The 24,456-nt window shown below is 43.7% G+C and overlaps 1 protein-coding gene and 1 non-coding gene across 3 annotated transcripts in view; one reads left to right on the top strand and one right to left on the bottom strand.

The window, feature by feature from the left end:
- LOC100659932 (A-kinase anchor protein 17B) overlaps positions 1-24,456 on the top strand; it is a 123,875-nt gene that overhangs the window by 1,454 nt on the left and 97,965 nt on the right. Inside the window, exon 1 of one of the 2 annotated variants that reach the window (XM_010594668.3) lies at positions 6,696-8,100. The exons of the other annotated variant lie outside the window; for it this stretch is intronic. The gene's annotated coding sequence lies outside the window, so the exon portion shown is untranslated. Of the gene's footprint in view, positions 1-6,695; positions 8,101-24,456 lie in introns of those variants that run through there. 2 annotated transcript variants of the gene reach the window in all.
- On the bottom strand, positions 6,229-6,302 carry TRNAT-AGU (transfer RNA threonine (anticodon AGU)). The gene has a single exon. It is a non-coding gene; the product is annotated as a tRNA-Thr (tRNA).

The following is a 24,456-nucleotide window of genomic DNA, read 5'->3' as shown; positions in this document are numbered from 1 at the left end:
CCCACCTACCTGAATGTTTGTTGGGATCTTTGAAAGCCATGCAGGAGGCAGGACTATGCCTTACAGTAGCATCCCTGGCTTATGCCCATTAAATGCCAGTGACCAAAACCTGTTGCAGTCGAGTTGGTTCTGACTCATAGTGACCCTATAGGACAGAGCAGAACTGCTCCATGGAGTTTCCAAGGAGAAGCTGGTGAATCTGAACTGCCGACCTTTTGTTCAGCAGCTGTAGCTTGCTGTAGCTCTTATCCACTAGGGCTCCAAATGCCAGTAGAGTGTCCCCCCCCCACCCCCGCCGCCAATTTCCAAAATGCCTCCTAGGAAGCGACCCCATTCCTGTTGAGAACCACTGTTCTAGCTGCTCCCTCTGCCTGGAATGTTCTTTCCCCACATGTTTGCAGAGCTGGCTCCTTCTTGGCATTCTGAGCTCAGCTTAAATGTTATTTCCTCTGAGAGGGCTTGCCTGGTTACAGAGCTTCCGTTCACTCTACCACATTATTGTTGTTGTTGGGTGCCATTGAGTCGATTCTGACTCATAGTGACCCCATGTAACAGAGCAGAATTGTCCCATAGGGTTTTCTTGGTTATGATCTTTATGGAAGGAGATCTCCAGGTATTTCTTCTTCTAGTTCTTCTGGGCTCAGGCTGGTGGAGGCTGTAGTTCCTGTGGTCCAGTAGACCTTTGGACTAATATTTTCCTTGTGTCTTTGGTTTTCTTCATTCTTCCTTTGCTCCAGACAGGATGGGACCAATAGATGTATCTTAGATGGCCAGATGCAAGCTTCTAAGACCCCAGACACTACTCACCAAAGTAGGATGTAGAACATTTTCTTTATGAACTATGTTATGCTGATAGACCTAGATTTCCCCCGAGACCATGGTTCCCTCAACCCCAGTAACTTGGTCCCTCAAGATGTTTGGATGAGCATAAATGTTTAATTTTTAGAAGATCCCAGTTACGTAGTCTGTCTTCTGGTGTTTGTGTATTATTAGTTATGGTTTGTATCCTATTTATTCTGTATATCAGGGCCCTTAGCGTTGACCCTGTAGGGCTGCTAGGAGTCAGAATCGACACAATGGCAATGGGTTCGGTTTTTGGTAGTGTTGATCTTGTTTTTTCTTCCATGATCTTTATAATTTTTGGTTTTATACTTAGGTCTTTGATCCATTTTGAATTAGTTTTTGTGTATGGTGTGAAGTATGGGTCCTGTTTCATTTTTTACAGATGGACATCTAGTTTTGCCAGCACTATTTGTTAAAGAGATTGTCTTTCCCATTTAATGGACTTTGGGCCTTTTTCAAAGATCAGGTGACTGTAGGTGAAAGGATTTACATCTGGGTTCTCAATTCTGTTCCATTGGTCGATGTGTCTGTCATTGTACCAGTACCAGGCTATTTGGAACTCCGTTAAAAGGAAGCATTCTATAGGTATATCTTTGGCACTTTGTGTTTTCACTGAAGAATGTAGTCTGGAAGTCACCACACCAGTTCATAAAGATTTTCCCTCTTTTTATGGCTGCATAGTATTCCGCTGTGAGGCTATGCCACATTCAACCATTCTGGTATATGTAGACTATATATAGAATTCAGGTTGTTTCTAAAATTTCAGTTACAATGTTGTAATTAATAACCTTGTGTGTATGTATTTTTGCATTGGTGGGGGTTTATCTTCATACCCATTTCCAGTTTAAAATCCCATTTGTAACTACTGACCTATGATGAGTTTAACAGAAAACAACAGAAAAGAATGACGCACTGGCCTGATTCCTAAGCAAAATTGTACATACTTTTACATACTTTGTGTACTAAAGGGTTGCCAGCTCAGGAAATCACGTGTTGATGTATGATGAAAATAATACATTGATGTGCATGGACCTTCAGGATACAAGGCTCCATACTGGTGCTCTGGGTTGTGAAGTGTTTCCCAAAATGACAGTGCTTGTTGGCAATGGGCAGATAAAGGAAACAAGAGGCTAGGGTGCTGGGTGATTGGTCACGTGAATGCTGAAATCACTGAGAATGATGGGATAAGTTGGGATAAAGAGGACAGGCTGTGTGAGTCAAGAACTGAAGTCTTTGCAAATGAGGGCAGTGAGCAGGAGGGTGACAGTAGACTGCCACCAGGATGGGGGGAGGGTGATAATGAGGGGAGGGTGTGAGCCAAGATGGAGCCAGAGATTTCTCCGGAGAGAGGGGAGCAATGATCAGAAAGTGGCCTTGGAAAGCAAGGAGAGCTCCAGCTCCACCTCCTGGCCTGCCCTGAGGCACTTGATGGTAGGGAGACAAGAGAATAATAAAGTCTGCACTTTTAGAAGGGTCAGCAGACAGGCAAGGTTTCAGTAACATCAGGGAACAGAGGGAACATCCTGAGGAGAGGGTTTGAAGCTACTGGGACTTAAAACCAAAAAACCAAACCTGTTGCTGTCAAGTGGATTCCTACTCATAGCGACCCTTCAGTACAGAGTAGAACTGCCCCACGGGGTTTCCAAGGCTGTAATCTTTATGGAAGCAGACTGCCACATGATCTTTTTCCCACGGAGTGGCTGGTGGGTTTGAACCACTGAGCTTTTGGTTAGTAGCCGAGTGCTTACCATTGTGCCACCGGGGCTCCATTACTGGGACTTAGCCTGTCACAAATTGGGAATTCTAACCCGAGTCCCTGGATGGTGCAAGTGATTAATGCAGCTGACTGCTAACTGAAAGGCTGGAGGTTCGAGTACACCCAGAGGTGCCTCAGAAGAAAGACCTCTTGATATACTGCTGAAAAACCAGTCATTGAAAACCCTGTGGGACGTAGTTCTACTGTGACGCACTGGGGTTGCTATGAGTCGGAGTTGCCTCGAAGGCAACTAGTTAACATCTAACTTGCAGGTAGTAGGGTCCAGCAGTTGTAGTGTAAAGTATTCCTTTACCTGTGGGTCAGCTGGTGTTGGCCTGAGCAATGAGCAGCAGCTGGCTGCAACGAGCCTTAGTGCTCTTTGTCACTGGGGCACCGGGAGTGGTTTTAAATGTCTCTGGTGGTTATTTTCCAAGGTTGGGCCTGAGGGCCTGGTTGTGGGTCACAGGGCTGGGCTCCTCTTGCAAGCATGGTTCTGGTGTTTAATGTCCTCAAACTAAAGACTGGCCGTATGGACCACAATACTACCGTGCTGCTGCTATTTTGTATATAATTTGCATGAGACTTGCGGCATTTAAAAAGATGTCAAGGGGTAAGGCTGACTGAGTACTTAGCCAGCCCCTACTGTCTATTCAAGGAGCCCTGGTGGCGCAGTGGTTAAGTCCTCGGCTGCTAACCGAAAGGTCAGCGGTTTGAACCCACCAAGCTGCTCTGCAGGAGAAAGATGTAGCAGTCTGCTTTCATAAAGATGACAGCCTTGGAAACCCTATGGGGCAGTTCAACTCAGAATCAACTTGATAACAAGGGGTTTGGTTTTGGGGTTACTGTCTATTCCTTAGCTTTGTGGATCCAGAGATCCAGCTTTATCTGTGTACCCTGCAGTGAGCTGACTCAGGGAGCTGACTCTTGATAATCAGCGGACACTCCTTCTGAGTCTCCTTTGTTGGTTCCTCCTTATCTCCAGGACCCCTAAATATCAGAGTGCTCCCGTCTCAGGCTTTGAACCTCTCCTCTATTTCCACTGATTCACATAGTATTATCATCGAGTCTCATGGATTTAGATACCACCTGTCAGTTTGTCCTACTGTGGTGGCTTGTGTGTTGCTGTGGTGCTGGAAGCTATGCCACCGGTATTTCACATACCAGCAAGGTCACCCTGGTGGACAGGTCTCAGCAGAACTTCCAGACTAAAACAGGCTAGGAAGAAAGTCCTGGCTACTGCTGAAAATTAGCCAGTGAAAACCCTATGGATCACAACAGAATATTGCCCGATATAGCACTGGAAGATGAGCCCCTGAGGTTAGAAGGCAGTCAAAATACACAGTGGCATGCTGCAACGGACTCAAGCATACCAACCATGGTGAAGATGATGCAGGACTGGGCAGCGTTTTGTTCTGTTGTACGTGGGTTGCCATGAGTCGGATCTGACCCTGATGGCAGCTAGCAACAACATGTGCTGATGACTCACAAATGTATATCTCCAGCCTAGACTGCCCCTTCAACTCCAGATTCTCATACCCAGCTGCCTTCGTAATAGCTCCACTTGGATATTTAATGGGCATCAAGACTAATGTGTCTCAAACCAAACGCCTGAGCTTCCCCACCAGATTTGCCTCTGCCCTAGTCTTCCTCATCCCAGTAAATGGAAATTTCATTCTTTTGGTAACTGTCTTAGTTATCTAGTGCTGCTGTAACAGAAATGCCATAAGTGGATGGGTTTCACAAACAGAAATTTATTCTCTCACAGTTTAGGAGGTTAGAAATCCGAATTCAGGGTGCTGGCCCTAGGGGAAGGCTTTCTCTGTGTTGGCTCTGGGGGAAGGTCTTTGTCTCTTCAGCTTCTGTTTCCTGGTTCCTTGGAGATGTCCATATGACTTGGCATCTATCTTCCCCCATCTCTGCTCTTTTTATATCTCAAAGGGGTTTGGCTTAAAACACACCTTACACTGACACACCCTCTTGACATAACGAAGAAAACCCGTTCCCAAATGGGACTATAACCACAGGTCTAGGGGTTATGATTTAGAACACACATTGTGGGGGGACACAGTTCAACCCGTAACAGTAACTCAGGTCACAAATTTTATAGTCATGCTTGACATTTCTTTTTAAAATGTATCATCTCTCCCTTCTGTTATTGAAATGGCCTCCTGACAGGTGTCTCTGCTTCCACCATGCCCTCCTACAGTCTGTTCTGAGCTCAGCAGTCAGTGATCCTTTCAAAATGAAAATCAACAGTGGCAGGCAGGAGGGAGGGGAAAGGAGGACTCAGTGCTTAGGAATGATAACCTGGCTTGTTACTGGGTGCCATCGAGTTGATTCCAACTCATGGTGACCCCGTGTGACAAAGCAGCACTGCCCCATGGGGTTTTCTACGCTCTGATCTTTATAGAGACCTCCAGGTGTTTCTTCTGTGGAGTCACTGACTGAGTAAATTTTGGTTAGCAGCTGAGTGCTTAACCATTGCACTACCAGGGCTCCTTAACCAAACTATAAACCAAAAACCAAACCCGTTGCCATCAAGTTGATTTGGACTCATAGGGACCCTATAGGACAGAGTAGAACTGCCCCAGTACGAATAGAACTGCCCTGTAGGGTTTCCAAGGCTGTAATCTTTATGGGAGCAGACTGCCACAGCTTTCTCTCGAGGAGTGGAGGAGTGGCTGGTGGGTTCAGACCACCGACATTTCAGTTAGCAGCTGAGCGCTTAACCGTTGTGGCACCAGGACTCTTTAACCTGACTATAAAAAAATATGCCCAAAATGGAGTCATTTATGCTAAGCCCCACGTTAGCAAACCAAAACCTAAGTTTCTATTTCTTGTGGATGCGTGACCTTCCCAGGAGCCTAAACCCAAGTCAATCAGTTGATTCTCTGGGAACGGAAACCTAAGCTAACCAATTAGAACCTGCCTCCTCAGTTTAACCTGGTTCAGAATTTCCCCTTAATTCCAAATACGGAGGGACAATGCCTACCAGCCAATCCAAAATTTGCCCAGAGTAGTTTCCCTGTTCCTGTGTGTCTATGCTCACAAAAACCCTTCCACTTTGTACTGCACTTGGGAGCTCTTGTCTGACTTTCAGACCAGATGCTTCTCTAATTTATACATTACAAATAAAGCTTATGAGTTTGTACACAAATTTAATATCGCGGAAATTTTAACATTAACAGAGGACACTGAGCTCCTGTTAAGGGTAACGGTATAATCTGGGGACGGATAAGGGTGGTGGGTGAACAACATGATGAACATAATGTCACTGAACTGTACGTGTGAAGATTGTCAAAATGGCAAATGTTATGTTACCTAGATATTTACCACAATTAAAAAATAGACTAAAAAGAAAGGCCGATGATGTCACTTCTCTGCTCAGAAGCTTCCAGTGGCTGCTCATCTCACTCAGAGTAAAATCCAAAACCCTAACATTGCTCAGCAACCCCCCCCCCCCAAAAAAAACCCACCACGGTCAAATTGATTCCAACTCATAACGACCCTATAGGATAGAGTAGAACTGCCCCATAGAGTTTCTAAGGAGCGCCTGGTGGGTTCAAAACTGCTGACCTTTTGGTTAACAGACATAGCCTTTAACCACTACTCCACTAGGGTTTCTATAAAGGCACTGCTGGGATTTGAACCCAGGCTCTCCTGTTTACTAGACAGATGCTTTAACCAACTAAGCCACAGCGCCAACACCCTATACAATCTTTCCTTCCGCTCCACCCATTGCTCTCTGACTCATCTTGTACTACTTTCACTGTGCTTCAGTCCCACTGGTCTTTCTGCTGACCCACAAACAGGCCAGGAACACTTCTACCTCAGGTCAGTGCACTTGGTGTTTCTTCTGCCTGAAATGCTCTTTGCCAACTGTCTTGTCTGGCCACTTCCTTCACCTTCTTCAGATTTTTCTAAATTGTCTTCAGTGAGGCCCTCCCTGAAAACCCAATTTAAAATTGTAACCCCTACCCTGACCTCCTTTCCCTTCTTTTTTTTTCCTTATCGGATTTATCACTATCTGACATATTATATACAGTAAAACCTGTGAAAGATGGAACCTGTGTAAGACAGAAACGTGTCAGAGAAGGAAAATGCAAATACTTTCCTCTAATAGAGAGCAATAGAAAAGTGGTAAGACTGTATCCTGCCAAAGCAGAAAACTCTCGAGACCTGGAAAAACAAGGCAGTCCTATTGAGTTCTGGCTCTCACAGGTTTCACTGTACTTTCCTTTTTTTTAAAAAAAAGAAACAAATTGTCTCTGTTTATCCCACTAGAATATAAGCTCCATGAGGGAAGGGGTTTTTGTCTGTTTTGTATATTTTAAAAAAAAATTGTGGTGAAATATATATAACAAAAAGTTTGCCGTTTTAGCCCTTTTTAAGTGTACAGTTCAGAGACATGAATTACATTCTGTTTTGTGTGCTTTTATATTTCTGGCATCTAGAACAGTGCCATGGCACGTAATAGGCTAGTTAGTAGGCATTCAATAAATACTGCTAACCAAAAGGTCGGCAGTTCAGATCCACCAGCCGCTCCTTGGAAACCCTATTGGGCAGTTCTGCTTTGTCCTATAGGGTTGCTGAGTTGGAATCAACTTCATGGCAACGGGTGTGGTTTTTTTGTTATAGGAATGAATGAATGATCCAACTCATGAGATACCGATATATGGACCAGAATGTCTATTTATTAACTGACAGTGAGAAAAATAATTGCTAAGCAGGCCTGAATACTCACATTGAGTAATCAGGGCAGCTTCTTCCCTGTAGATGAGTCTTAATGGGCAATCACGTTACAGTGAGAAATTAGTCTAGAGCATAAGATTATGGCAAAGGGAATTAATGAGAGTCTCTTTACAGGTAATGCTATCACCTGTCCACTGTAGGAATATGCCTTCCAATTGATATCTTATATTCATGGAACCTGCTCTGTGATCACTCCTGCACAGGGCTCATTAGCTCCCTTCTAGTTTCCACATAGAGGAAACAAGGATAACTTCTAAATTTTTGACTTGAGCAAATGAGTGGATGGTGGTGCAACTAACTGAGATGGGGACCGTTTTGAAGCTTACTGATGACTTCAGGACAATAACTTAGACTGAAGGTGTTGTATCAGGATACAGCACGAAGGGTGTAAAAGCCATGGGTAATCCAACAGGAGGGCTTGCTTCATGTGTTCAAGCTGTTACACCACAAGTCAAGTCTACTAGGGCAGACACTGCATACCAGTATCCATGTGCTCCCCTACATTTCCCAGGTTTCCTTTTGCTAAGTGGAGCCATGTGATTTTATTCTGACCAATGAAATGTAGTGGGATTGATAAATGCCACTTCCGGACCTGGCCTGTAAAATATTCCTCATGATTGTTTATTCTAGATCTCTCTGCTGTTGGCACAGCTAGAAGCAAATGATTCAGAGATGGCAGAGGACAATGCAAGGAATCTGGAACCACCCAGGAGATTTTACTGAACAGAAACAATCTTATGGGACTTTGTGTGAGTGAGAAATAAGCCTTTGTGTTAAGTCACTGAAATTTCAGTGTTGATTTGCTACCACACCAGAGACTAGTCTACCCTGACTAACACACCTACTCACTGTTGTTCCCCGGAAAGCCCTCTCCCTCTGAGCTACCCACGAAGATTTAAGAGAAGCGCTCAACCCCTATCAGTCCTGGTCAGGACTTTCTGTTTCATCTTCATGAAGAGATGGACAGTAATTATAAATAACTACTTTTGCTCAAGGAAGTCGCTGACTTTCTTAAGGAAAAGTCATCACTTGACTAATTGAGTTTCAAGGAAAATCTTATGTCTCTCTGGAAAAAAAAAAAACCTTTCAGTCCTGAATGATCATAAACACAATTAGGATTTGCTTTGAATAACCCAAATTTATGCTCTTCTGGCAAACTTCACCAGTGTTCTACCACGCAAGAGAAACTGAATGTGAGGATTACAAAAAATGTAGCGGCAGCACACATACTTAGATGGAGATTGTGAGGTTGGGGTGTTAAATGGTTTTCATTGTCTGAATTACCTGGTTGTGAATTCAACTGAAGATTTTGCTAAAAATATTTTGATCATAATGAAGAGACTCTTGAAATTCTTGATTAAGTGTCTTTGGAGAATTTTCCCAAGGTGGATGGCAGTGGTGAGTGGCTAATTGTGCCAATTTGGGTCCTCCAGGAAGCAGATGCTAATATGGAGTTGAGAATGCAAGATGTTGACTGAGGATACTGCCTGTGATAGATAAAAGGGCAGGGAGCAAGAATGAGCAGGGAAAGCCTTCAAACCGTAATGTAGATCTGACACATGTGAGGGAGCGGGGGAGGCAGAATTGGGCAGAACTGCCTTTCACACACGCCTTTTTTTTAGACTGTAAGGCAGATGTGACAAAGTCTTGGTCAACCCAATGGGGAGTTCTGAGCAAAGACTGCCTGTTAGAGGACTGCTACATTCAGTAGAAATGACCAGGCCCCAATACTCTCACCATGCTTAGTCATTGGCTGGAGGCTGCCCCGGGAAAGCATGGCCTTGTCAAGAATGCTGCAGACATCTTAGAACATGCTGCAGCTGGAGGCTGTCTGCTAGGTGCGGTCCTCACAGTTATATGGCAGTTTCTTCCTTGAAGGGCAACCTGAGCATTCAGTTATCTGTAAAGCTTGGGGTCTTAGTTATCTAGTGCTGTTATAACAGAAACACCACAAGCAGATGTCTTTAACAAAGAGAAATTTATGCTTTCACAGTCTAGGAGGCTAGAAGTCTGAAATCAGGGTACCAGCTCCAGGGGAAGGCTTTCTCTGTGGGCCCTGGGGAGAAGGTCCTTGTCATCAATCTTCCCCGGTTGAGGAGCTTCTCAGCAAGGGACCCCAGGTCCAAAGGACACACCATTCTCCTGTCTCTTGTTTCTTGGTGGTGTGAGATCCCCCATGTCCCTCTACTTGATTCTTTCTTTTATATCTCAAAAGAGATTGGCTTATAGACACAATCTAATCTTGTAGACTGAGTCCTGCCTCATTATCATAACTACCTCTAATCCTGTATCACAGAGGTAGAATTTACAACACATAGGAAAATCACATCAGATGATAAAATGGTGGACAATCACACAATACCGGGAATCATGGCCTGGCCAAACTGACACATATTTTTTGGGGGGACACAATTCAATCCATGATACTTGGTGACTGTAAATATTACGTTCTGAGTTTGGTCTTTAGGTTTTTCTGCTCTCCCATTGAAGGAGATGAGGATCCCTTTGGTAAGCTACCAAAAAGGCCCTTTGGCCTTCACACTTAGTTTTCAACAATTAACTGGCCTCAGCAGTTTCATTATTCCTCCATAGGTTTTTGCTAATGCGACTTAATAACAGCCAGCCAATTCCACTGTCTTTGTATACAATGTTATCCACTTGTACTATTCATTGCACCTGCCAGAGCATTTTTGTTTTTCATCAGGAAATTCTTTCAAGGAACCACTAGTGACAGTTTTAGCAATGGGGTCACCGTCTTGTGCAAGGGACTAACTGTGCCCCACATACCACCTGGAATGAGGTCCTCATTTCATTTTAGGTAGTGATTCAGTGCTAAAACCGCACCTGACACCTGCTTCCTGAGACCACTCCTGGTACCAACAGTGTCAGTTCAGGTCCTCATGAAAGCAGACACTAAGCCAGAGTTAGGATTGCAAGAGGTATATTGGGGGTACCATACCAGTCAACCCCATGTGTGCAGAGTATAACTGATCCATTGGGTTTTCAAGGCTGTGACCTTTTGGAAGCAGATTATCAGGACTTTCTCCCAAGGTGCCTTTGGGTGGACTCAAACCACCAACCTTTTGGTAAGCAACTGAGAGCTTAACCATTTGCACTACCCAGAGACATCTTTACTGGGGATACTGCGTGTGAAATATAAAAGGGGATGTCTTAGTTATCTAGTGCTGCTATAACAGAAATACCACAAGTGGATGGCTTTAACAAAAAGAAATTTATTCTCTCAGAGTTTAGGAGGCTAGAAGTCTGAATTCAGGGTGCCAGCTCTTTCTGTTGGCTCTGGAGGAAGGTTCTTGTCTCATTTCAACATCTGTGGGCCTGGCGTTCCTTGGAGATCTCCATGTGTCTTGACATCAATTTTCCTTACTAGGTTCAATCAGCATAATATCATTAATGTAATGGACTAGTGTGGCGTCTTGTGGAAGGGAAAGGCGACCAAGGTCCCTGTGGACTAAGTTATGACATAGGGTGGGAGAGTTGATATACCGCTGAGGTAGGACAGTGAGGATGTATTGCTGGCCTTGTTAGCTGAAGGCAAACTGCTTCTGGTGTTTCTTTGAAACTGGAATTGGAAACAAGGCATCAGCCAGCTCACTAACTGCATACCAGGTACCAGGAGATGTATTAATTTGCTCAAGCAATAAAACCACATCTAGAAACACAGCTGCAATCAGAGCCACCACCTGGTTAAGTTTACAGTAATCCACTGTCGTTCTCCAAGATCCATCTGTTTTTTGCACAGGCCAAATAGGCGAGTTGAATGGGGATATGGTGGGAATCACCATCCCTGCATCCTTCAAGTCCTTGATGATAGCAGTGATCTCTGCAATCCTTCCGGGAATGTGGTATATTGCTTTTGGTTTACTATTTTCCTAGGCAGAGGCAGTTCTAATGGCTTCCACTTGGCTTTTCCTACCATAATTGCCCTTATTCCACTTGTCAGGGATCCAGTATGGGGGTTTCTGCCAGTTGCTGAGTATATCTATTCTAATTATGCATCCTGGACTTGGGAAAATCACTACAGGATGGGTCTGGGGACCCACTGTGAGGCAAACCTGAGCAAAGACTCTATTAATAACCTGACCTCCGTATGCCCCCACTCTGATTGGTGGGCCACAGTGACATTTTGGGTCTTCTGGAATTAGTGTCAGTTCAGAGCCAGTATCCAGTAATTCCTGAAAATTCTGATTATTTCCTTTTCCCCAGTGAACAGTCACTCTTGTAAAAGGCTGTAGATCCCTTTGGGGAAGGCTGGTAGAAAGATAAACAGTATACATTTTTGGCGGTGTAGTGTGGCCCTTCCTCAAGGGGACCTGGATTCCCCTTCATTCAAAGGGTTGTGGGTTTGTAAACTGGCTCATGTCTGGGAATTGGTTGAGGGACCTTGACTTTCTGTTTTGGTGACTTGAGTTAGGCTGCTGTTCACCTGACCTAGAATTCTTTCACTTGTACAGATCCAGTGAATATTTAGTAGATTTCCTATCTATTTCACTCCTCGGCACACCATAACTAAGTAGCCAATGCCATGAGTTCATATGCATCAGACTATTCTGATTACTGCTTTGACTGTGCTGTCTATTACAGTAACCATGCCCACCTTGTCTTTGTCGACTGAGTGCCGCCACTTGGCCCCTACCACCACAGGGTCCAGTCAGCCCCACTGTAGTTAGGTGTCTTAATTCACTTAGGGCAGTTCCCACTTTCAAATCTGACTTACATAAAATAGCGATCTCATCAGTCTTCAGGGATGCTGGGGCTCCCTTCACAAATTGATTGGAGCTGCTAATCAAAAGGTTGGTAGCTCAAATCCACCAGCCGGCCCTTGGAAACCCCATGGGGCAGTTCTGCTCTGTCCTCTGGGGTCACTATGAGTCGGAATTGACTTGGTGGCAACGGGTTTAGTTTTTGGCATTGTAGTAAAGGTGTGTCCTCTGGGCACTCCATGTGTGGATCTATGATCTTACCTGATAAATTCACTCTAACATACCAATTTCCCTAAGCCTTTGAATACCTTCTTTCACAGTATACCAAGGCAGGTCTGGTACTTCAACTTGATTTAGTGTAGGCCACTGTGTAATCCATGCTTCAGTGCCCAAACAAAGAAACTATTAGATCCTTTCCTGACCTCTTGAGCTGAAACATTGAATGAAGATTCTGTGCTTAGTGAGCCCATATCAATAAACTCAGACTGATTCGACTTTATGTTCCTTGCACCATTATCCCACACCCTTAATAGCCATTCCTACACATATTCCCCAGGTTTCTGTTTGTACATATTAGAAAAGTTAAGCAGTTCTTTTGGACTGTAGTGTACCTCCTGGGTCACACTTTGTACTTCACCTTTTGGGACTCACAGGGGCTTAAGTCTAGTTATAGGTCTCGAAGCCAAAATGGGCTGTGGGGGTGTGTTCTGAGAACATTCAGCAATGTCTTATAAAACATCTGCCTCAGGTGATGCCCCAGGCAATGACTCAAAGACTCTTCAGACACAGCTGGGTTAATCTCATCAGGTGGGGTGGAGGGGCTAATGGTTTTACTGGGGAGGATAGTTAACCGACAAAGATGGAGTGATCTCTTCAGAGGGGAGCGAGAGGTCCGATTCTGCTTGTAGGAATAATTCAATGGAATTTAGGGCCTCAGTGTCCCCAGCTTCCTGATTATCTGCCGGTATGTCCCCATTCCAAGTTTCAGGATCCCATTTCTTCCCAATCAGTGCCTTCAGTTTAACTTCAGACACTGTTTGATGTTGGGAATTCAGTTGGTGTTGCGATTCAGCCACTCTTACAATAAGACCTTGGGTTTGGTTTTCAGCAAAATTAGCTCCGTTGCTACAAGAAATAAGACTTTCTTTCAGGGCACAAGTGGAAACTTTGATGTCCTTTATGCAGTGCTTGAGCTGTGACTCTGAAGCCCTGAGCTCATCTTTTTCTTTCACCACTTTGTCTAGTGAAAGTGGGACTAACCAACCAGTTTCCTTATACTTCTCATTCTGACAAAATCGTAGAAAGGTATCAGACATGCAGTCACCCAGAGCCTCACCACTCACCAATACTTGGTGATATTTTGTGTTTTTCTATTGCTACCTCACTGCATAGATTACCAGTGCCCTCTTTACTATTGGAAGCAGAGTCATTAACATCTTTAAGACTAACCAGAATTGAGAACCAGTTTAGAAAACTCATCCTTACAATTTTGTTTCTCAAGAACCAACCCTGGTGGCAGCATGGTGGTTAAGAGCTATGGCTGCTAACTAAAAGGTTGGCAGTTCGAATCCACCAGGCACTCCTTGGAAACTCAATGGATCAGTTCTACTCTTTCCTATAGGGTCGCTATGCATTGGAATCAACTTGATGGCAACGGGTTATGGGTTAGAACCATTCTTGGTAAGAGATGTCTTAAGCTCGGTTTGATGGATTGACATAGTAGCTGCAACAATGGGCTCAAGCACAACTATTGTGAGGATAACACAGAACTGGGCAATGTTTCGTTCCGTTGTATATAGGGTCACTATGAGACGGAACCAACTCAATAGCACCTAACAACAACAACAAGATACACATACACACATATACGTGTGTATACACAGAGAGAGAAAGGGATTATCTCAAGGAAAGGACTCACATGGTTGTAGAGGCTGCCAAGTTCCAAGACTGTGAGTCAGGTGTCAGACTGCAGGCTTCTCCCAACTCACGTAACTGCAGGGGCTGATGAACCAAAGATTAGCAGGTCAGATCGCAGTCTGCTGGCTCAGAGGCTGCAGAGGCCAACAAATCCCAAGATCGGCAGGCAGTACAACAGGCTAGTGGTTTAAGTCCCCAGAACTGGAGGTTAGATGATGACAAGCTGGATGCAGGATCCAGAGTGAGCAAAAGCCAGTGAGCTTTGCCAGAATGTCTGTATGTATTGGATGTAGGCCACACCCTCGAGGGAACTCCCTTACAACTGATTGGCTGATCACATCAGATTGCATCATGGGAGTGATTACATTATATCACAAAACGGAGGATAACTACATCATTTCATAACTGCCAAATCACTGAGAATCATGGCCCAGCCAAGTTGACACACAACCTTAACCATCGTAGGGGAGGAAGTAGGATTGGGAAGGAAATGCCTCAGACTATGATGCAGATTGGACACTTGTGAACAGAAAGGGGAGAGGCAGCAGAATTGGAAAGGGAGAGCCCCTGATGAGATGCAGGTCTGACCTAGTCTTGGCCAACCCAACAGGAGCTCTGGACCCAAGATTGCCCTTCAGAGGAATCTTGCAGTGGACAGAAATAGCCAGATCCTAGTATCCTCGCTGTGTTCAGCTATTGGCCGAAGGCTGCCTGGGAAGAGCATGGCTTTGGTTCACATGCTGCAGTGGATCCCGAAGTCAGCTAACTGCCCTCTTTGGAGTGCCCATCAGTCGTCCACTGTCAAGTCCACTTGTCAAGGTCCCCAATGACTCTTGTGTTGACAAATCTAATTGAAACCTCTCCACTCCTGCTTAATAACTCAGCAGCATTTGACACAGTTAGCCACTCCTGCTTTCTTGAAACTTACTTTTGAAAGTATGGTCTGCTGGATCCTTCTCCTCTAATCTCTAAATTCCAGAAGAATCCAGGGCTCAGTCCTTGACCCTTTTCTCTTTATCTACATTCACTTCCTTCATAATCCCTTCTAGTCCCATGGCTTTAAGTACCACCTATACTGATGACTCTCAGATTTCTATCTCCAGTCCACACCTTCCCCTGAGCTCTAAGCTTAGGTATTCAATTGCCTACTTGCCATCACCACTTGAAGGTTTACTAGATTTCTAACTCATCATGTCTCAAGCTGAACTCTTTTTTTTTTTTTTAATTCCCCTCCTGCCTGCTCGTCCTTGCCTGTGGGCTGCTGTGCCCATTTAGTCTCGTTTTGTTTTATGGGCCTGTCCAATCTTTGGCTGAAGGGTGAACCTCAGGAGTGACTTCATTACTGAGCTGAAAGGGTGTCCGGGGGCCATAGTCTCAGGGTTTCTCCAGTCTCTGTCAGGCCAGCAAGCCTGGTCTTTCTTTTTGAGTTAGACTTTTGTTCTACATTTTTCTCCAGCTCTGTCTGGGACATTCTATTGTGATCCCAGTCAGAGCAGTCAGTGGTGGTAGCTGGGCACCCTCTAGTTGTACCGGACTCAGTCTGGTGGAGGCTGCCATGTTTGATGTGGTCCATTAGTCCTTTGGACTAATCTTTCCCTTGTATCTTTAGTTTTCTTCATTCTTCCTTGTTCCCAAAAGGGTGAGACCAGTGGAGTGTCCTAGACGGCTGCTTACAGGCTTTTAAGACACCAGACGCTACTCACCAAAGTAGAATCTAGAACATTTTCATTATAAACGATGTTATGCCAGTTGAGCTACATGTCCCCAGAATGCTTAGGCCAATAATTTGATCCCTCAGGGAGTTTGGATGTGTCTTTGGAGCTTCCATGACCTTGCCAAGGCTGTAAATCATTACGGAAGCAAATTGCCACATCTTTCTCCCGAAAAGCGACTGGTGGATTCAAACCGCCAACCTTTTGGTTAGCAGCCGAGTGCTTTAACCACTGCACCACCAGTGCTCCTTAGGGTAAGTAGAAAGCACAAATTAAGATGATAGAAATGAGTGTCTCAAAGATTCTTCAAGATTTGTAATGAGTTACAGCTCATTTTCTTCACATGGGACCATAAGTATTATAGCATTTTTCTAACACATGATACATTTTAAAACAATTTTCTTTATGGTTTAAATCCCTTGTAAATCTCAAATCTAAAGTATAAAGCTATAAAATTACATCAATTTCTAACACTCAAATAAGCTTGAGAGAACACTGCTAACTACCTAATGACAATACTGTAGTTCTTTATTTGATATCCCCAACGTGGTACTTATTCTTTTTAAAATATTTTTATTGTGCCTGAGGTGAACGTTTACAGCACAAATTAGTTTCTCTTTTAGAAGTTTATACATGAATTGTTTTGTGACATTAGTTGCAGTCCCCGCAATGTGTCAGCACTCTCCCCTTTCCCTTTCCACCCCGGGTTCTCCGTGTCCATCTGTCCAGTCTTCCTGTCCCTTCCTGCATTCTCATCGTTGCTTTTGGGCAGGTGTTGCCCATTTGGTCTCCTATACTTGATTGAACTAAGAAGCATGTTCCTCACACGTGTTATTGTTTGTTTTCTAGGCCTTTCCAATCTTTGGCTGAAAGGTAGACTTCAGGGGTGGCTTCAGTTCTTAGTTAGCAGGGTGTCTGGGGACCATAATCTAGGAGGTTCCTCTAGTCTCTGTCAGACTAGTAAATCTGGTCTTTTCTGTGATTTTGAATTTTGTTCTACATTTTTCTCTTATTATTTTAATTGTATGGTTCTATTGAGTTGATAAACATGCACGACCTTTCTTAAGACATGTTAATCACTGTGAATGTTGCTATAGCAATCCTCTAGCCATTTACATTTTCTGAATATTTGGTATATCCATGCATTAATTTCTATCATTTAATGAAATGACTAAATCAGGAATTAGAATGCTGTGTGTAAGCTTTCTTTAATTAGAAATGGAGACATGAAAGCAGGTAGGGTCCTTAGAAAAAACAGTTTGATATAAGATAGACATGTTTTGGGGAAACCTTTCCCAAAGAAAAAGACAAGCATGTAAGATAGAACCAGAATGGTAGAATAGGAATGACCTTAACATTTTGCTACAAGAAGCGCCCTGCTTTACATTTGGAGAAATTGAGGCATAGAAAGATTAGTAGACTTGATCAAGGTCACACAGCTAGACAAGGACAGAGCTGGGCCTGGAAGTCCGTAATGACAGGGAAATGTAGAAAGCATGCCAATATGTTACCGGTTAGACATGTAAAATACTGAAGGCTGGCCCCTAGGAAGAAAGTGCAAATTAAGCAGAGTTTATATTTAAATCTTTCTCTCCTCCCTCATTTTCTTCTTCCTACCTCTTGGAACCTCCTTAGCCTCACTCTCTCTTCTAGGAATAGGTGACATTTGCTGAATGCTTATTATGTGCTGGGCATTGTGCTAAGCCTAGCTCATTTAATTCTTGTAACCATCCTATGCAGTAAATGTTATTATGATCCCATTTCACAGATGAGGAAATGGAGCTTCAGAGAGTTTAATTAACTTGCCCACAGTCTCCCAGCTTGTAAGTGGCCGTGCTGAGATGCAAACACAGGCAGAGTCCACATTCTTAACTACTCTACTATTCTGCATCTTCCTTCTTGCCCACCACAACCATATGCTTGCACCCCCTTTATACTTTGCCCAAGGACCCTCCCTGGAAGCCTTCCTTACACCTACCTTCCTGGAAAGGGTCCTGCATTTTGGAATCAACTCTTGGCCTCTGCTTGTTGCAATGATAAGGTGGTGAAGAAAGAAACCAGCTGGCTGTGTGGACAGGGCCTCCCAGGGGTCCCAGGTCTGCTGTTGAAACAATCTAGGATCTGTTTCTCAGATTTGAGGATTCAGAAACCTTGTCTTGTTGGCTTCCCCAGGAGTGTTCAGGTCTAGAGACTGAATTTCCCTACCTAAGTTTACAAGTGGTTGATTGCTAATCCAGAATACCAATTTGGGAATTTATATTGAGAAGTATAACTGCCAAGTGCTGCAACCAAACAGCAGTATTGGAAAGGGAGAGCTGCTCCAACAGGGCCTTGCCAGAGGTCCTTTAGTGAGATCCTAATGCCCACGTTCTGGGTCCTGGTCTCCCCCAACCCAAAGGACTAGGGCAAGTAGGGTGAGAGTGCAGCCCACAGGCTTGACTTCTGGGTAGCAGGGTCCCAGGGGCTGGGTTATCTCAGGACTTTTCCTTAGGCAGCCTGAGGCCAAGAGCCAGACGCTATGTGGAGAAGAGCCAAGGTTCTAGCAGGGAAGCCAACTCCATGAATTGAGTCCAAAGGATGTGGGAGGACAGAGAGGGGAATGTGAGGAGGGAATTCAGTAGCTCCGAGAGCCGGGGGCAGGCGAGCTGACATGCCCAATTCTTGGCTTACTCTAGAACTTTGGAGGTAAACCTGCATCAGGTCATCCTGCTGCTTAAACCTCAGCTTGCTCCTAAGGGCTTCGACTTGATTTAACCTTTAGGTTTTTGGCAGCTTATGCTGCCTTGGGTAGAAGCATCACGCTCTGGCTCTGGCCCCGGCCCCGTAAAACCCAGTCCTTCCCAGGAAGGGAGGATTCAGATCTTTAGCCACAAATGCATGGTGCCTGAGTTTCCCACCCTGGCCATGTGGATTTGTCCCTGTCACCCTCCACTCTCTCAGCCTGTGATGCTACAGGAGGAAAAAGCCGAGCTCCATGGGTGAGCTTTCACTTTGGCAGCGCAAAACTGACAAGTGAGGGTAGAGTTGATTCCACAGTTGGTTCCAAGAGCTAGAAAGGCTTTAGGCAAAAAGTTTTAGGAGACACATGTTACATTTTTTCCAAAGTTGCTTGCTTTTGTCTTTTTGTATCATTAGATTCACTTTTTCTGCCTCCGTCCTGTTCTTTCTTACTTTTGGACATCATGGTGATAGACATAAACTTATTTTATTGTTGACGTGTGCTGTCGAGTCGATTCTGACTCATAGCAACCCTATAGTACAGAGTAGAACTGCCCTGTAGGGTTTCCAAGGCTGTGATCTTTACAGAGCAGCTGGTGGGTTTGAACTACTCTGACCTTTCTGTTAGCAGCTGGATGCTTAACCAGTGCGCCACCTGGGCTCCTTCTTATTTTATTAGTAGCCATTAATCCTACACAATGGCTCATTAGGGTTTCTAAAGGGCCAGATCAACTGCTTCTGGGGTTTGGTCACCTGGTCTGGCCTCTGCAGTCAACTAAATGGGCGAGCCACCTTGGATCGGAGCATTGTCTGTTCATCACCAATGGGCACCAAGCACCTGGCATATAGCAGGGACTCGAGAAATATTTGTTGAATGAATGAATAATATGATTGTATGAATTGCTGAAGACTCATTTGTAAACTTTGCTTGGGGTCCAGTTTGCCCAAACAGTCACAAGAAAGCAGGCTGTGGTAACTGCTCTTGCAGTAAAGTTATGAGCTAGTTTGTGTCTTTTTTTTTTTGTTGTTATTGAGAATATATACAGCAGAACATACACAAATTCGACAATTCCTGCATTACGACTCAATGACATTGGTTACATTCTTCAAGTTGTGCAACCATTCTCACCCTCCTTTTCCAAGTTGTTTCCCCCATAAACATAAACTCACTGCCCCCCTAAACTTCCTATTTAACCTTTCACGTTGCTGTTGTTGATTTGATCTCATATAGTTTGTTTGTGTCTTTTTTAATCGCACAGGTAATGCTTGAATTACATTCTCATCGTGGAAGGTTCAGTCATTAGAGAAGTATAAAACCCCACTGCTGTCGAGTTGATTCCGACTCATAGCGACCCTATAGGACAGAGTAGAACTGCCCCATAGAGTTTCCAAGGAGTGCGTGGCAGATTTGAACTGCCGGCCTCTTGGTTAGCAGCCGTAGCACTTAACCACTACGCCACCAGAGTTTCCTAGAGAAGTATACAGAACAAAATTTATCTCCCTCCCACGACCTGCACCTTCCATGCACCTCCCTCCTCATAGGGAACCACTGTTACAGTTCAGTCAGCTTACTTCCCGTTGACTTGCCATACGTTTACATACATATGTGTTCATATGTGGAGATGCCTTGATGGGATTACATTATATTTATCTCATAAGTGGGATTACATTATATTTATTGTTTTGCAGTGTGCTTTCTTGGGTTTAGCAGTGTATCATGAACATCTTTCCATGTCAGTACATCGACTTCATTCTTTTTAATGATTGCTTAGCATTCCACAACATGAATATACTACATATTGGTAGGCATTTCGGTGGCCTCCAGTTTATCTCTAATTCCAACATCGCTGAAAAAAAATCATTGGTATTCATATTTATTGCAGATGTGAGAGTTTCTAGGGCCAAATATTTATAATTTTGATAGCCTTTTGCGTACATTTTATATCTTACATAAGACATGACAGTCTTTAGCTCTAAAGTTTTTCTCCCCTGAGGCAAAGTAATATCGTAGGTATGGACATGGGCTCTGGAGCCACACTGCTTGAGTTTGAGCTCAAACTCTGCTAGCTGTGTGACCTTGGGTGAGTTACTTAACCTTTCTGTGCTTCTACTTCTTCAACTGTTAAAGAGGAAGGATGATAATAGAAATTGCCTCATGGGATTCTTATGTGGACTGAAATTTATAAAGCACTTAGAAGAGTTCCTGCCTTATAGTAAGTGCCAAAAAGGTGCTTGTTAAACAAAAATGACTGACACATTATCTGCCAATGTCGAATTCAAAGGGTTCTGCAAATTTGATAATCCAAATACACCTGTTCCTTCAAAAAGCAGAGGAAACTGAAGTTTATGTTATACTGTTGGTGTCAACTCCTTTCCCCTGTAAGAGCGAAGTGGAGAACACCCCCTTATACAGTGAGCTCATGTTTTGGGTTTTTAGTTTAGTCTGGAAAGATGTTTGGAAATCTTAGTGGCGTAGTGGTTAAGAGCTGAGGCTGCTAACCAAGGTGTCAGCAGTTGGAATCTGTCAGGCGCTCCTTAGAAACCCTATGGGGCAGTTCTACTCTGTCTTATAGGGTCGCTGTGAGTCGGAATCAACTCGATGGCAGTGGGTTTTTTACGGGAAGGATGTTTATCATGGTGTACCTCAAGGCCTGTGATCAGGTGAAGCCTTTGTTACTGGCTAGTCTCCCTGTAATCTTCTGTGTAAGGAGCCCTGGTGGTGCAGTGGTTAAGCGCTCAGCTGCTAACCAAAAGGTCGGCAGCTCAAACCCACCAACTGCTGTGGGGTAGAAAGATGTGGCATTCTGCTTCCATAAAGATGACAGCCTTGGGAACCTTGTGGGGCAGTTCTACTCTGTCCTATAGGGTCACTATGAGTCAGAATTGACTCAATGGCAATGGGTTTGGTTTTTTGGTTTAATCTTCTGTGTAGCCCATAACAGCTACTGTTGGGATCTCCTGCCCTGCCTCTAACTCCTATTCTGGAAAATTTGACATCAACCTGGAAAATGCCCTGGCTTCGTACAGCTGCAGCTTGCAAGAATACCCAGGGCTTCGAGTCTTTGTGCCCTACAGAATGGGAGATGAATAGCACCCAGCTCTTCTCCAGCAGCCTCTAATATGGAACCAGGGAGGAGTATTGGCAAAACACTCCTAGGTCCCACAGGAGAAAGGAAAGCTTGGCAGCTACACTATGAGGTGTTGCCTGCTCATCCCCAAAATGGGGTAAAGCAACCTATTACAGATTGAATTGTGTCCCCTAAAAATATGTGTTGTAATGGTTTATCTTTGTTATGTCAGTGAGGCAGGATTAGTGTAGGGTGTGTCTTAAAATATAAAGAGATTAGCCAAGCAGAGACGGGAAGAGAGATGCCAAGCCACATAAAGATCTCCCAGGAGCAGAAGCTCAGAAGAGACAAGGACCTTCCCCCACAGCAGACAGAGAGTCTTCCCCTAGAGCTGGCACCCTGAATTCAGACTTCCAGCCTCCTAAACTGTGAGAAAACAGATTTGTTTGTTAAAGCACCTGCTTGTGGTATTTCTGTTACAGCAGCACTAGATAAAGGAGACATTACCTTCTGTTTCAGACCCAGTCCCGGGAAAGCTTCGAGGGGCAATACTCGATGGCTTCGCTACAGTTGCTGACCTTGCAAGCCTACAACTGATCTGATTAACTTGAGGCTGGAGATAGGGTTGGGACCCAGGGCTACCATGTGTGGTAGTGTAGTTTGTGTACTGCACAAATGTTCTTAGCTAAAAGGACCCGTGGCAACTGAAATCCAACCTGTGCTGTGTTTCCCAAGCTGAAGACTTGCAGAGCTGTGTTGCTCAGAAGATACTTTTTCTCTTGTTCACAAAAGCACTGTAAATGTTAATGGTGGCCCTGTGGCGACCCAGGAAAGCTAAGATGATCCCCTCCTCACGGCTGGATTGGGGAAGGAATTGATGTGGTTGGCAATAAACACAAATTCCCTTCTGGCACCAGTGGAGTGAACATGCTGCCATGTGGGTTAGGGGTGCCTGCAGCATGTGTGATAGGAAGTATGGGTGCATGGCCCAAGCACCTTTACAAATACTCCTGGGAAACCACAGGACCTGCTGGTAAAGGGGAGACAGGCTGGCAATCACGTGCAGGTAAATGTTTAACAATCTGCTCTTCAGAAAAAAAAAAAATGCTGATTTGTGGCATTTGCTGATTTCCCTGCTGTAAATACTCCCACCACGGCCCATTTTGAGCTGCCAATGTGATGTTACTGAATGGGAAGTTGGGAAAGAGATGGACACAATATGCTTCCAAGAGTTGGGAGTTGGCGCTGCCAGCTTTGGAGACAGACACTGCTTTGGAATGTGGGGAGGATTTGAGTACAGATGTGCCTGAGGTAAAATAACTTGTAAAACTTTCCTCTCATGTAGTATGAATGAAATGGATTATTGCAAAAAGGGATATCATTTCCAAGTAGTGTTGATTGTTCCAATTTGAGGTTTTAGAGGGACTCTTGCATTAGCATGGTATTTGCAATAGTTTGTACATTGTGGCTGAGTAGCATTTTGCAATATCAGATAATTCATATTACTCTTTAATTTGTATATATGTAGGTCTAGCTATAACATAGGAACCTGGGTGGCATAACCATTAAGTGCTGGGCTGCTAACAAAAAAGGCTGGCGGTTTGAACCCACTGAGCAGCTCTATGGGAGAAAAGACCTGGCGACTTGCTCCTGTAAAGATTAGCCTAGGAAATCCTATGGGGTAGTTCTGCTCTGTCACTCTGGGTCGCTACGAGTCGGAATGGACTCTATAGTAAACAACAACAGGCTCTAACATGCATGAAGAATGATGCCAATTCTTTGTGTTACTTCAGTATTACTAGATACTGGTTTAAGAAATGGTAATAATCACGATATAAGTAATGGTGATTTATGTCACCAGATTCAAACCTTTTGTAGTATTTTTTCTGATAGCGATGCTTTATCATCTATAACCCCATTATGATGTTTGAACATGTTCTGTAAGACTCAGGATTCATTTCTGAATCTAAGTACAGTGCTAAGAATCGTCGATAAGTTCAGTTCCTGCTGACTCAGCAGAGAGAAGCTTCTCCAAATTGAAATTCATTTAAAAAATTATCCAAGAACTACAATGATTCACGCAAAGTGGTCTGATTTGACTTTATTGACAATAGAACACAAATTTTGTGAAAATCTTTATTAAAACAGCATACCTAGTACCTGAGCTAAAATGAAGTTAGGTAAAAATTTGGAAGAAACATATAATAGACTATGAATTATATATGTTTTTATTACTCATCCAAGCATTGCTGGTCCATCAGTAGAACTCCCAGGCATGTGTGATACACGTAGTCTCCCACTCATGAAAGGGCTCCATTCCGACAACTCCATCATAAGTCGGCTCTGATGTAAGTTGAATACTTCAGTTTTCTAGTTTTCATTCTTATTGCCTTTTATTATCAGTATCTTTATAAATCTGATCTTTGTTTGTCTTTAGGGGTTGGAAACATTACATGTAAACTTACAGATGTGATACCAGCAAATTACATACTGCAACATTGTATACAGTACATATTACTACTGATAAGATGTCCCCCCCCAGAAAAAAGGCAGTCGCTAGGAAGTGTTTCATAAGTTGGGGACTACCTGTAATTACAACTAGTTGTTGATATTTTGCTGACTTTCAAGCATATAAGAAAAAAACATCGATTTACACATATTTTTCTATTTATCATTAGTAAGGTATTTTGTTAAAGTAGGAAGTTAGAATATATTTTATTTAAGGCTTACTTTATAACTTTCAAATTTGTGAAAGTATGATAGTTGGGCCTCCATTTGTACTCTTGTCTCTGAGCTCATAAATGTTAGGGTTAGGCCTACTAGAAACTTACTGACTCTTTCCATGATTTTTATGAGGGTTATTAAACTGTAACTACCCAATGTTTTTAGTTTTTGTCTATACAATTAAATTACGTTTAAAAATAGGCAATACTTAACACAAACAAAATGCAAAGGGTACCAAAAAGGGT

The sequence above is a fragment of the Loxodonta africana genome, chromosome X (assembly GCF_030014295.1).
Source record: "Loxodonta africana isolate mLoxAfr1 chromosome X, mLoxAfr1.hap2, whole genome shotgun sequence".
Lineage (NCBI taxonomy): Eukaryota > Metazoa > Chordata > Mammalia > Proboscidea > Elephantidae > Loxodonta > Loxodonta africana.
Note: the sequence above shows the minus strand (reverse complement) of the source record. Positions and strands in the feature narration are given on the sequence as shown.